This window comes from Rattus norvegicus, chromosome 14 (assembly GCF_036323735.1).
Source record: "Rattus norvegicus strain BN/NHsdMcwi chromosome 14, GRCr8, whole genome shotgun sequence".
In the NCBI taxonomy this organism is placed as follows: domain Eukaryota; kingdom Metazoa; phylum Chordata; class Mammalia; order Rodentia; family Muridae; genus Rattus; species Rattus norvegicus.
This window is the reverse complement of record NC_086032.1, coordinates 55,017,170-55,027,743: the sequence shown is the minus strand read 5'-3', so window position 1 is coordinate 55,027,743 and position 10,574 is coordinate 55,017,170. Positions and strand designations below refer to the sequence as shown.

The window sequence follows — 10,574 nt, the reverse complement described above, 5'->3', positions numbered from 1 at the left end:
TTATATATCCTTCATAACCAATTGTCACATGGTTGTTCTTCAACGTTACATATAAGCAATATAAAACTCTTAAGCATTTGGCATATTGTCTCTTTCATTTTTGAGTGTGCTATTGCCTTCTGTTGATTATTGCCATTTGTATTAAATAATGTTTACCTAAATATTTATTGAGAAATTATTATATGGGACTTTTAAGAATAGATTGACATAAAGAAATCAATGTATATTAAAACACAGTTATAGTTTATCAGTATCTTTAGATACATATTGACCTACTGTGGAAGAAAGCATTTATTATTATAAGCAATATATAGCACCAATATGAATATACAAATATAAAATTGCCAATTATCTTAAAACCCTGTATGAGGAACACTGTGTTTTATTTTTAAAATTTTTATTCTTCTATTTTTAATTTTGGTTTTATTTTCTGGGATTATTATATAAACAATTTCCTACTTCCCTATCTTCACCCTAAATTTGGCATGATCCCTTTCAAATTCATGACTTCTTTATAATTGGTATATACACATTGGTATATACATATATATGTAAATATACATTCAAAATTTATAAATACATAACTCAGCCTTCTTTGTAAATTTTACCTCTATATATGTTTTCAGTGATGACTCTGGTAGCAATCTATTAATCTATTGGTATACTCTTTTCTGGGGTAGATGGATTCTTTTGCTCTCATCATTTCTTGATTTCTTTTTATCTTTGTGCATATGTGGGGTGCTTCTGTGATTTCTCTTGTCCACATTATTATGTATATTGTGGTCCTTGTTCAACTCAGGGTTAGACAGTTATGTTGGTAAGACTTTATGGGCGTAGCTTCTCACATGCACAGGAGACATGGGCTTAAAGCAAACTCACTAATCTTCTAGTTGATATAATATTTTTCTCTTTAGTTATTATAGGTGCTTGAGAAGAGGACAAAATGTAAAGGCACTTGCTGAGTAAGATGACTGATTGAAGTTAGATCATAGAATTCAAGTAAAATTAAAAATAAAGAGGCCTGTCTAAATTCTATTGTGTTCTAAATCTCTCAGATGTATATATGTATACTCAAGACAGAGTAAAAGAGTCATAGAGTTGACAAAAACAAACACACACAAGTTTAACAATAAAAGAGGAGTGTTGGTCACTTTCACTTGAAAAATTACTGTTACCCTAGAAGCTTATTATTTTTAATGACTTAGGAATATTAACTACTCCCCTAGTAGGTTTGATACAAATAGACATTTTTTATAATCAAATAGTTATTATATCGTCTTAAAATGAATTTATCAATACAATTACAGTTTTATTTTAGGACAGCATCAGAACTGTAGTACAGCTTTGAAAACAATGGTTCAGAGAAATGGCAATTCTGAACTTACATCAGAAGGTGTAGTTTGAATGAAAATAAATGACAATACATTTACAGGAGCCTATTATCTAAGAGAAGTCAGACAGGCAGAAAAGCTTGAGATTTATTTAGGGGAAGTTTAAGAGTCTGTTTGTAAGCAGCAAAAACTGTAAGGCAAAGTTAAAATATGGTTCTGAAGGGTCATCAATCTAAGTTAAAGTGGCTACATTACTTTACCCTCAGGGAAAAATCAGTAGAGGAAGGAAATGGACACTTGAAACTAGTGTGTAACTAGTATCCAGGTACAGGTGAATTAACATGCTAGATTGAAAGCAGTGATTCTTAGAAGCAAGCACATAGAATAAACAGATTTTACATAGATAACATACAGGGATAGTTAGGTAGATGGAATGATAGATAGATAGATAGATAGATAGATAGATAGATAGATATATAGATAGACAGACAGATGAAAGAAAGTATTCTAGAAGCCTTGACATATGCATTTGCAATTTGTCTCCTAAGTTTGTATCCATTAATAAGCTTCAAGAGTGACAGAAGTTTTGATATTGAAAGCAATCCATGTTCTGCTTCTATTGTTGATTTTTTCTTTGCTTTCATCAAATTTATGACTTTGTAACTTTCAGAAAAAAGTACTTCCTCTAATGCTTATAAATAGATATGATGAAGAAATTTGTTATGAGTGAATTTTATTCAGAAATACCATTTTCTTGTGATTTTTTTTAACCTGTTCTCCTGGTATCCTCCACTCATTTTGACTCCTATCACACTTCTTCCTCAGTTTTTGTCAGGTTACCCTAATCTCTGACCAGAGAGACCAGATGACTACTGTGGTATTCTTTTCCTCCTATTGGGTAGCCTTATGGAGTCTCAGCATGAAATTTTGTTTGCCTTGTCTTATTGTGTCTTGTTTGTCCTGTTTGGCAGTTCTCTCTTAAAAGCCTCTCTTTTTTGAACAAGAAGCAGAGTGATGTTGGTGGGCCTAGGGGAAGGGACAGTGGGGAGGAGGGATTGGGATAAATGAATGAATGGAAAACTGTGGTTAGGATGAGCTGAATGAGAGAAGAGAATATATTCAATAAAATAATTTAGAAAAGTTTGTCAAAAATTCCAACCATCCCATTAAACCTAAAGAATAATATATAAGCCTATAAGAGAGATAAATCTAAGTGTCCTTAGATGTGTAAAAGAAAAAAATATGAGTCATGTTTAATGATGCAAAGTGTATAATGAGATGTGATAATACTATTGTCTAGAAACTATCTTAAGTGGAATGGGTCCATGTGACTTATTGTAACATTATATTTAGCAGTTCATAACTATCAAATTTACCAATGACTTAAAGTAAACCTTGAAGCTTCAAAACATTAAAACCTCAGCACTTCAGTATATGATTTTAGTTTTCCTCCCTCAACACTATGGTGAAACAAGAAGTCGAGATACACCTTTCAATACTTGACATGAGATGATCTTCCTGTACATTGACAGTCTATGGGAAGCTGCCCAAGGCAGCTGATCTATTGATGAAACAGTGCAATAGAGAGCCACTCTCTTTGCTCTAGCCCTGTTGTGGAACAAATACACTTCACCACCACAGTCTGTACTCCTGTTAGTTTTCCATCAGAAAATTCAGTTCAGAGAACTGCCTAATTTTTCAAGCTATAATCTGAAATTTTGTCTGTGATTACTCATTCTTTGCAACAAGGCCAGTGGATTTTGTCCTTGAAAAATTTCTTCATCCTTAAAAAAAATTAAGTAAAATATGTTTGCAATGCTTTTCTCAGCCCACTCCCTATGACTCTTTCATGAACTCTATTCATTCTCAAATTCAAGGACTCTTATTTACATCACATACACACATATATGTATTATATTATATTTTATTTGCTATATTTATTATATTTATTATATGTAGTCCTCCATCTCTTTAGTGTTGGCTTATGTGCAAGTTTTTAGAGCATACCATTGGTGCTGGATAACACTAGATAACAAAATACAGGCTCATTCCTTAGGACTAATTCTCTCTTAGCAGTCTTCAGTTTATTGTAAAGACTAATTCTTTCTTTCTGATTAGTCATCAGTTGCCCATGGTCTTAATCTATGATATAGACCTCGTGAGATTCCTTCATCCACACTGGTTTATCAGTTATGATAATGATTATTCAGACTATGTTAAGTGAGCCCTGTGATTGCATTGATGTGGCTTTCTTATAGAATCTGGAAGTCTTCTTGCTCCAGTTTTGCAGTCCTCTGCTTCTTACAACCAGTTTCATGCCATCTTCTGCAATGATCATATGTTTCATGGTCCATAAAAAATCATTTTGCAGAAAAAGAAAACCACTACCTAAACATAAGCCTACATGTCTAGCTATAGTTGATCATGCTGTGATAAAACACCATGTTCAAATCAAGTTAAAAAGGAGAGGGTTGATTTGGCTTGTACCTCTAAAGGAAGGCTGGACAGGAAACACACAGGGCAGGAAAATAAAGGCAGGAGCTAAAGCAGAGACCACAGGCTGATGTGGCCTATGGGCTTTGTCCTTATGGCTTGCTCAGCCTGCTTTCATATAGAACCTAATATCACTACCCCAGAAGTCGTATCACCTGCAATGAACTGGACCTTCCCTATCAATAACTAAATAAGAGATTTCCCTATATGCTTGCATATGGCCTGAGCTTATGTAGGTAGATTCTAATTGAGGTTTCTTCCTCTCAGATTATTTTAGTTTGTGTTAAGTTGACATAATACTATCCACCACACTACAACTGATTAAAATGCAGAGAACACCTAACTATAGGTCCCCTAGCTCTAGTTTATACATCTACAAGATAACCTCTACACTTCTCACATGATCATCATGATGTTTATATTCCAACAAATTTTGCAGATTTATGGTTAAAAATTTCTGTTATGAATTTTTAATTTTTTAATATTTTGCATCGACCAACCACTCAGTGTAAATTAACTAAATACAACCAACTTTAACTAAATATAGATTTAAAGGATATTGGTGTAAACTTACTCAGTGTAAAGTAATTAAATACAACTAACTTTAACTAAATACAGATTCAAAGGATATTGGTGTAAACTTTTATAAAAGTAAACTTATGGTTAACAAGGAGGATTAAATCATAGAAAATAATATTTTGATAAATATATAAAACTATTTGCAAGAATATAATTTCTAAACAAAGTATCTAACAGTCATCCTTAGCAATTTATTCAACTTTAAAAAAATACTAAACTGTTTATATTGCCCTGGCCATTGCAATAAATTTAATGATAAATTTACATTTATGTAAAGTGAATTGTTTGAGTTTAGAAGATTAATGATGATAGCTAACTTATTTCGATACATTTTATGTGTTACAAGTTATCTAACAGGTAAATATCTTGAGATAGGAGATAACATAAAATTGAGATATTTATGTTATTTGGTTCATTTGTAGATTAAAATATTTTTAAGAAGTTTATTAGATATAACATAGCATTACATATATTTTATTTTAATTCCATACTGTAATTGCATTTCATCACTGATGTTGATGTGATTTGTTGAGAAAATACCCAGAAATTTTAGATCATTTGTCTAATTTAATGCTACATTAAATTAGGAGCAAAAGAACATGGGTAAAGAAATATAGTTTTAGTTCAAACGGTCAAGGTATAGTGAAATATATATATATATATATATATATTTCACTTGTTATTTACATTTATGCAAATATGTTTTTTATAGCTATGCTTAGTAGTGAATCTTTAAAATGCAGAAAAAGTTTATATATTTACCAATCTATTACACAAACCGAAGCTTTGAATTGGAAGGATTTTTTTCTCTCTGTTTCACTCTTAACCTCTATTATCAGAAAATAGCACTTAAGAATTCACAAACTAACCCATCCTGGTACATCAAGTTGCTACAGGACTAGGGGTAGCATCCTCTCCCATTGAAATCATCCCATTTAGGGAACAGGATTCACAAGCAAGCAACATAGTCAAGGACAGCCTGCACTTCAGCTATTGGAGGACTCACATGAAGATCAAGCTGCACTTCTGTTACATATGTGCACATACAAGGGGCCAGGTTAGATCTAGCCATTATATGCTTTTTGGCTTTTGGTTTAGATTCTGGGAGCCCCCATGGGTCCATGTTAGTTGACACTGTTGGTCTTCTTTGTGGAGTTCCTATCCCTCTCTTGTCCCTCAATACTTCCCCCAACTCTTACATAAAATTACAAGAGCTCTATTTAATGTTTGGCTGTGGGTCTCTCCATCTGTTTCTGTTAGCTGAATAAAATTCAACAGTCAAAGAGCTGAACATAAAACCAGATACATTAAATCTAATAAAACTGAAAATGGGGAATAGCCTTGAACGCATTGGTCCAAGAAACAACTTCATAAGACTACTAACAATGGGGGGTGGAGGGTAATAAAGACTGCATTAGCCACCTCCTGTAGCCAGGCATTGGGAATAAAGACTTACCTACTAAACCTTGCACCTGAAATTTCCTTTTAATTTCAAAGGTTTTGCCTTGCATTTTCAATATTCCCTTCCCCACTACAAATTGACACTCTACCTAATAGTTGGGATTTTGAGCTTACAAATACACATCTGTATTCTCAGTTACTAAATAAAAGAGTGGTGTACAAAATGAGATGTCTAAAGCGGGGTCCAGTGCCGGTATGGATTGAGAAACTGTATGAAATACAATAGGGTGTTTAGAAGTTCTATCCTATATTAAATACTAATGTGTATATATAAATGCCTCAAACGGTATCTGGTTCAATTCATATTTATTATTCAAATAATAAATATCAAATTATCACAAGTAAATGAGTCATTACCTAAATAATTTAAAATTTGATGTCCAATTGGAAAAAACATGCTCAACAAATACTTGTTTGAAATCTTTTTTTAAATGTTTAAATAACTTTAAAATTTATTGAATAAAAATTGCATAAACACAACCATAAGATAATGAATAGAAAAGTTAAATACAAACTACCACATGTAAAATAGGTTATTGTATAACTGGTGGTATCAAGCCTAAATACCAAATCCCCAACTTCCACAGTGGGAATGTTAATATAATAAAAAAAAATCTTAATTTCACCTTAATATATGCCAAACTTTTTTAAGAAATTTTTTTAAATTAAATAGAACTTTTCAAATGAACAGTTCAACTCAACCCTAGATGGGTATGTATTAAATGATTTCTGAGATAAAAATGGACATTTGCCATAATCTTTTCTTCAAATCAGCTTCCAAATCTAATGTAGGTCTGGGAAAGAATGAGTCCTTTAAGGACCATTATGCTTTTTTTCATAGTCCTGGACGAGCAGGCAGTAGTTGGGCCACAGTTCTCCACCCTGTACAAGTCAGTCAGTAGAGTATGGTGGTAAAGAACATCAGGGGTCCTGGCAACCCATTTTTATTTCTTATACTATTTTCAAGCTTAAAAAAGCCCAAAATATTAAAAAAGCACCACCACTACTCCCAGCTTCAATTTAACAGCATCCAACTCCAGCATTAGCGATGCTAGTGAACAGCTCCAGCTTCTTCCTGCTGATGTCCCTCTTGATCTTCAGCAGGGGATGACTCGATGTGAGCATTCCTTTCAGAAATAGTTCAAACAAGGAATAGAGGATTGAAAAATGATAATGGCCAAGGTTTGCACGGGAGTTAAGGAATATAATCAATGGGGTAGGGTAAGGAAGAAAAAAATGGGTGAAAAAAAAAAAGCAACCAAACGGAGAAAAGAAAACAACAAAATGAAAAAAAAAAACAACAACAAAATGGAAAAAAACCCAACAAAATGAAACAAACAAACAAACAAACAAGAAACAACAAAAAATATAATGCAAAACCCAAGCAAACTAAAAACAAAAACAAAGCCAAAAACAAACAAAAATACAGAAAAACAAAATACAAAACCCAAAACACAAACAAAAATACAGAAAAACAAAAAACAAAAATCAAAACCACACACAACCAAAACAACAAGAAACAAAAACAAAAACAGAAATACGAACAAAAACAAAAACAAAAAATAATAAAGAACAAAACCAAAAGCACAATCACAAAAACAAAACAATATACAAAAACAGACAAAAAGAAAAACACACAAAAACTAACCAACAATAAACAAAAACAAACCACACAAAATTAACAAAAAACACAAAAACCAAACAACAAAAAACAAAATAAAATACACAGAAAGGAAAACAAAAACTATAACAAAAAACACAACCAAGAATAAAACAACAACAACAACAAAACAAATAAATACAGAAACAAAAACAAAAAACAAAGCCAAAAACCGAAAAAAAATTTACAGAATGGCAACAAAACACAAAACAAAACAGGAAAAAAATGGGAAAAACAAACAAAAAAACCAACCTGCCAAAAACAAAAGAAAAACAAACCAACCCAAAAAAACACCAGGAAAACTAAACAACTAAAAGGAAAACCAAAAACACAAATACAAACAAAAACAAAAAATAAAAAGATAAAAAAACCAAAAACACAAACACAAAAACAAAACAAAACAAAAAGAAAAACAAAAATACACAAAAACAAAAAAGAACAAAAACACACAAAAACTAACCAGCAAGAATGAAAAAACAAACCACACAAAAACTGAACGAAAACACAAAGTAAAACAAAGCAACAAAAAACAAAACCGAAAACACACAAATACAAAAAACAAAACCAAAAACCAACCAAAAACAAAATAACAGAACACAAAACAAAAACAAAGACAAAACGAAACCAAAAACAGCAAAAACAAAACAACAAAAAACAAACCAAAACCAAAAACACACAAAAACAAAACAAAACCACAAACGAAAACAAAACAAAAAACAAAGAAAAACAAAATAAGCAAACAAACAAAAACCCTATAAAACACCAATTAATTGACTAAATTCAGCATAAAAATAGTATTTCTTTAGCACGTAGTCTTCCATGAGTTAGACAGTGGCAGTTTCTAAGCTGGCGGTAGTTTTATGCGTTCTGGAGATGGCATTAGGGTAGCAGACCCACACCCCACGTTAGGACAATATTGAAGAGAGTGGGCTCTATCTGGTCAGACAGCTCAGTACCTGTTTAAAGTCTCTTCAACCCTTCCCACTTGAGGTATATTAGAAACAGCCATGGAAATGGACAAGGCGGGAGCCATAGCAACCAGGTGGATGTTATTACAGTAAATGACTGTGCAGGATTTCCCACACCATCCTCTTCCTGAAGAGGGGCATGTGTTGCTGAGAAAAGGTCACAGGTTGGTCTCTAGAGATGTAATCTGCATATTTGCAGGTGAACATTCCACAGTCGCTCCCATTCAGTTGTTGAGGGATCTCCTGTGAAGTTAAGCTGTACTGCTTCCACTCCACAGGGTCCAGCTCGATGTTCCTTCGGGTCTTGCTCTCATTTTGTAAATATTGGAAGATGGTCTCACAGATATTTTTCCCTGTCTGACCCATTGAATCGAGGTAGACGATGCTTCGCTTTCTTAAATCGATTACCACCAGGCTCCAATGGACCCTCTGGTGAATAGGCACCAAGATAAGTTCTTTTTCAAAGAGATTGATTCTTCGGGTCCATCTTTTCACAGAATTGTAACCGCCATGCTTTAGCTTGGGGTAAAAGAAAGTGCTAAACGCATGAAGAGCAGGGTAGCCTTGGTTTTCATTTCTCTGAACCAGAAGATTCATGTAGAAATTGATGACCTCATCATTGAGCCACTGACCATTCTTGAGGGTCTGCATATCTCCTCGGGTGATTTTGAGCTTGAATCCCGTACTGAGGATTTCTTCCTGGGCTCCTGGACCCAATGCTTCCTCAACTTCCTTTTCCATTTCTTTTGGAAATTCTTTTTCTTGCTTCTTTTCTTCCTCTGGGAGAGCCTTTTTCTCTCCTGCAAGTACTGCCATCTTGTTGGGGAGTAACCTACCGCCTCCACTGTCCAGGATGTTTGCTTTAACTGTTCCTGGCAAGCCATGCTCCAAGCTGTTCCCCGGTACACATTTCTCCTCTGCATACCTCTTCTCTCTCTTGGTAGAGAGAACCTCTTTAGATGGTTCTCCATCTCCCTGAGATGTTTCTGATCCATGAGGATGTCCTGGCATTCCACCTATGTTGTTTGAGGTGTCAGAAAAGATTGGGTGAGGCCTGTATGGGTCAGACCTCACAGGATGGCCACCTTGAAGCTGTTCAAGTGACCTAGTATACTTTTCGTTTTTGGGGCTTTGAGGTTTTTCCTGTAGGACAGAATAGGGCCGTTTGCGACACTCGCCACCCTCAGCCGACTTCTCAACTACACCCTGCTCTGGCAGACACTGTAGGGGTTTCATATTTCCTGAACCCTCTTCCTGGGGTTTCTGTCCCTGACCCTTGCCAGGCTATTCTTTTTTAAGTTTTTGGTCTTGATGATCCTGACGGATCTTCTTCCGTGCCTTTCCAGGCTTCTGAAACACCATTTGTGTTCCATCTTGGCAGTTGTTTGATGGACCTTGTCCCAAAGCTTCAGACTTGGTCTCTGTCCCACTTTTGTCCTGGTGTTTCCGCTTTCGACCTTTTCCTGAAGGTTCCGGTTTCATGCCCACCCCGGGCTGTTTAGGTTGCCACATGGAGACCTGCTTGGATAGGTGTTTTGAGGGTGCCGGCTCTATGATTTAGAAGAGAAAAGCAACCGTATGCCTGGCTCTACGTGGGTGGGCAGCTAAATCCAAAAAACTTTCAAATGAGACTGATCGTCCTATTCAAATTACTAGTAAGGCACCAGGTCTAAACCTAGCAGCTACCACTTCGGAGGCAACCTCACGAGTGATACCTAAATCAGGGGTTTACCCCTAATCACAGACTTTAAGGTTCCATAGCTGGTTGTGATGTCACCTGAAAGAAGGCAAACCAACGTTCTTTGGAGGGTTGAAGCTCTCCCCTACCCCAAAAAGGTCCAGGATTTCAAAGCACTCCCTTGCGGGAGTGGGAAGTTTGAATGAATTGATACATAGCTCAGTTCACTTTGGCAGAGCAGAGTTCCCCAAATAACCTCAGCATAATTTAACTGGTCCTGACTAGTACATTTGTCTTTTAGGAACCTGCCCCATCATGGTCAATTATAGGAAACAAAATATAAGTGCTCTTCAACATATCTTGTTTGAAATCTTAAGTTACATGTATACAAGGACTCAACTGAA

General features: G+C 34.8%; 1 pseudogene across 1 annotated transcript; it reads right to left on the bottom strand.

Moving 5' to 3' along the window:
- Nucleotides 1-6,277: 6,277 nt before the first annotated feature.
- Senp2-ps6 (SUMO specific peptidase 2, pseudogene 6) lies at nt 6,278-10,136 on the bottom strand (annotated as a pseudogene). The gene has a single exon (XR_005493047.2). The product of XR_005493047.2 is annotated as an SUMO specific peptidase 2, pseudogene 6 (transcript).
- Between the last annotated feature and the right edge of the window lie 438 nt (nt 10,137-10,574).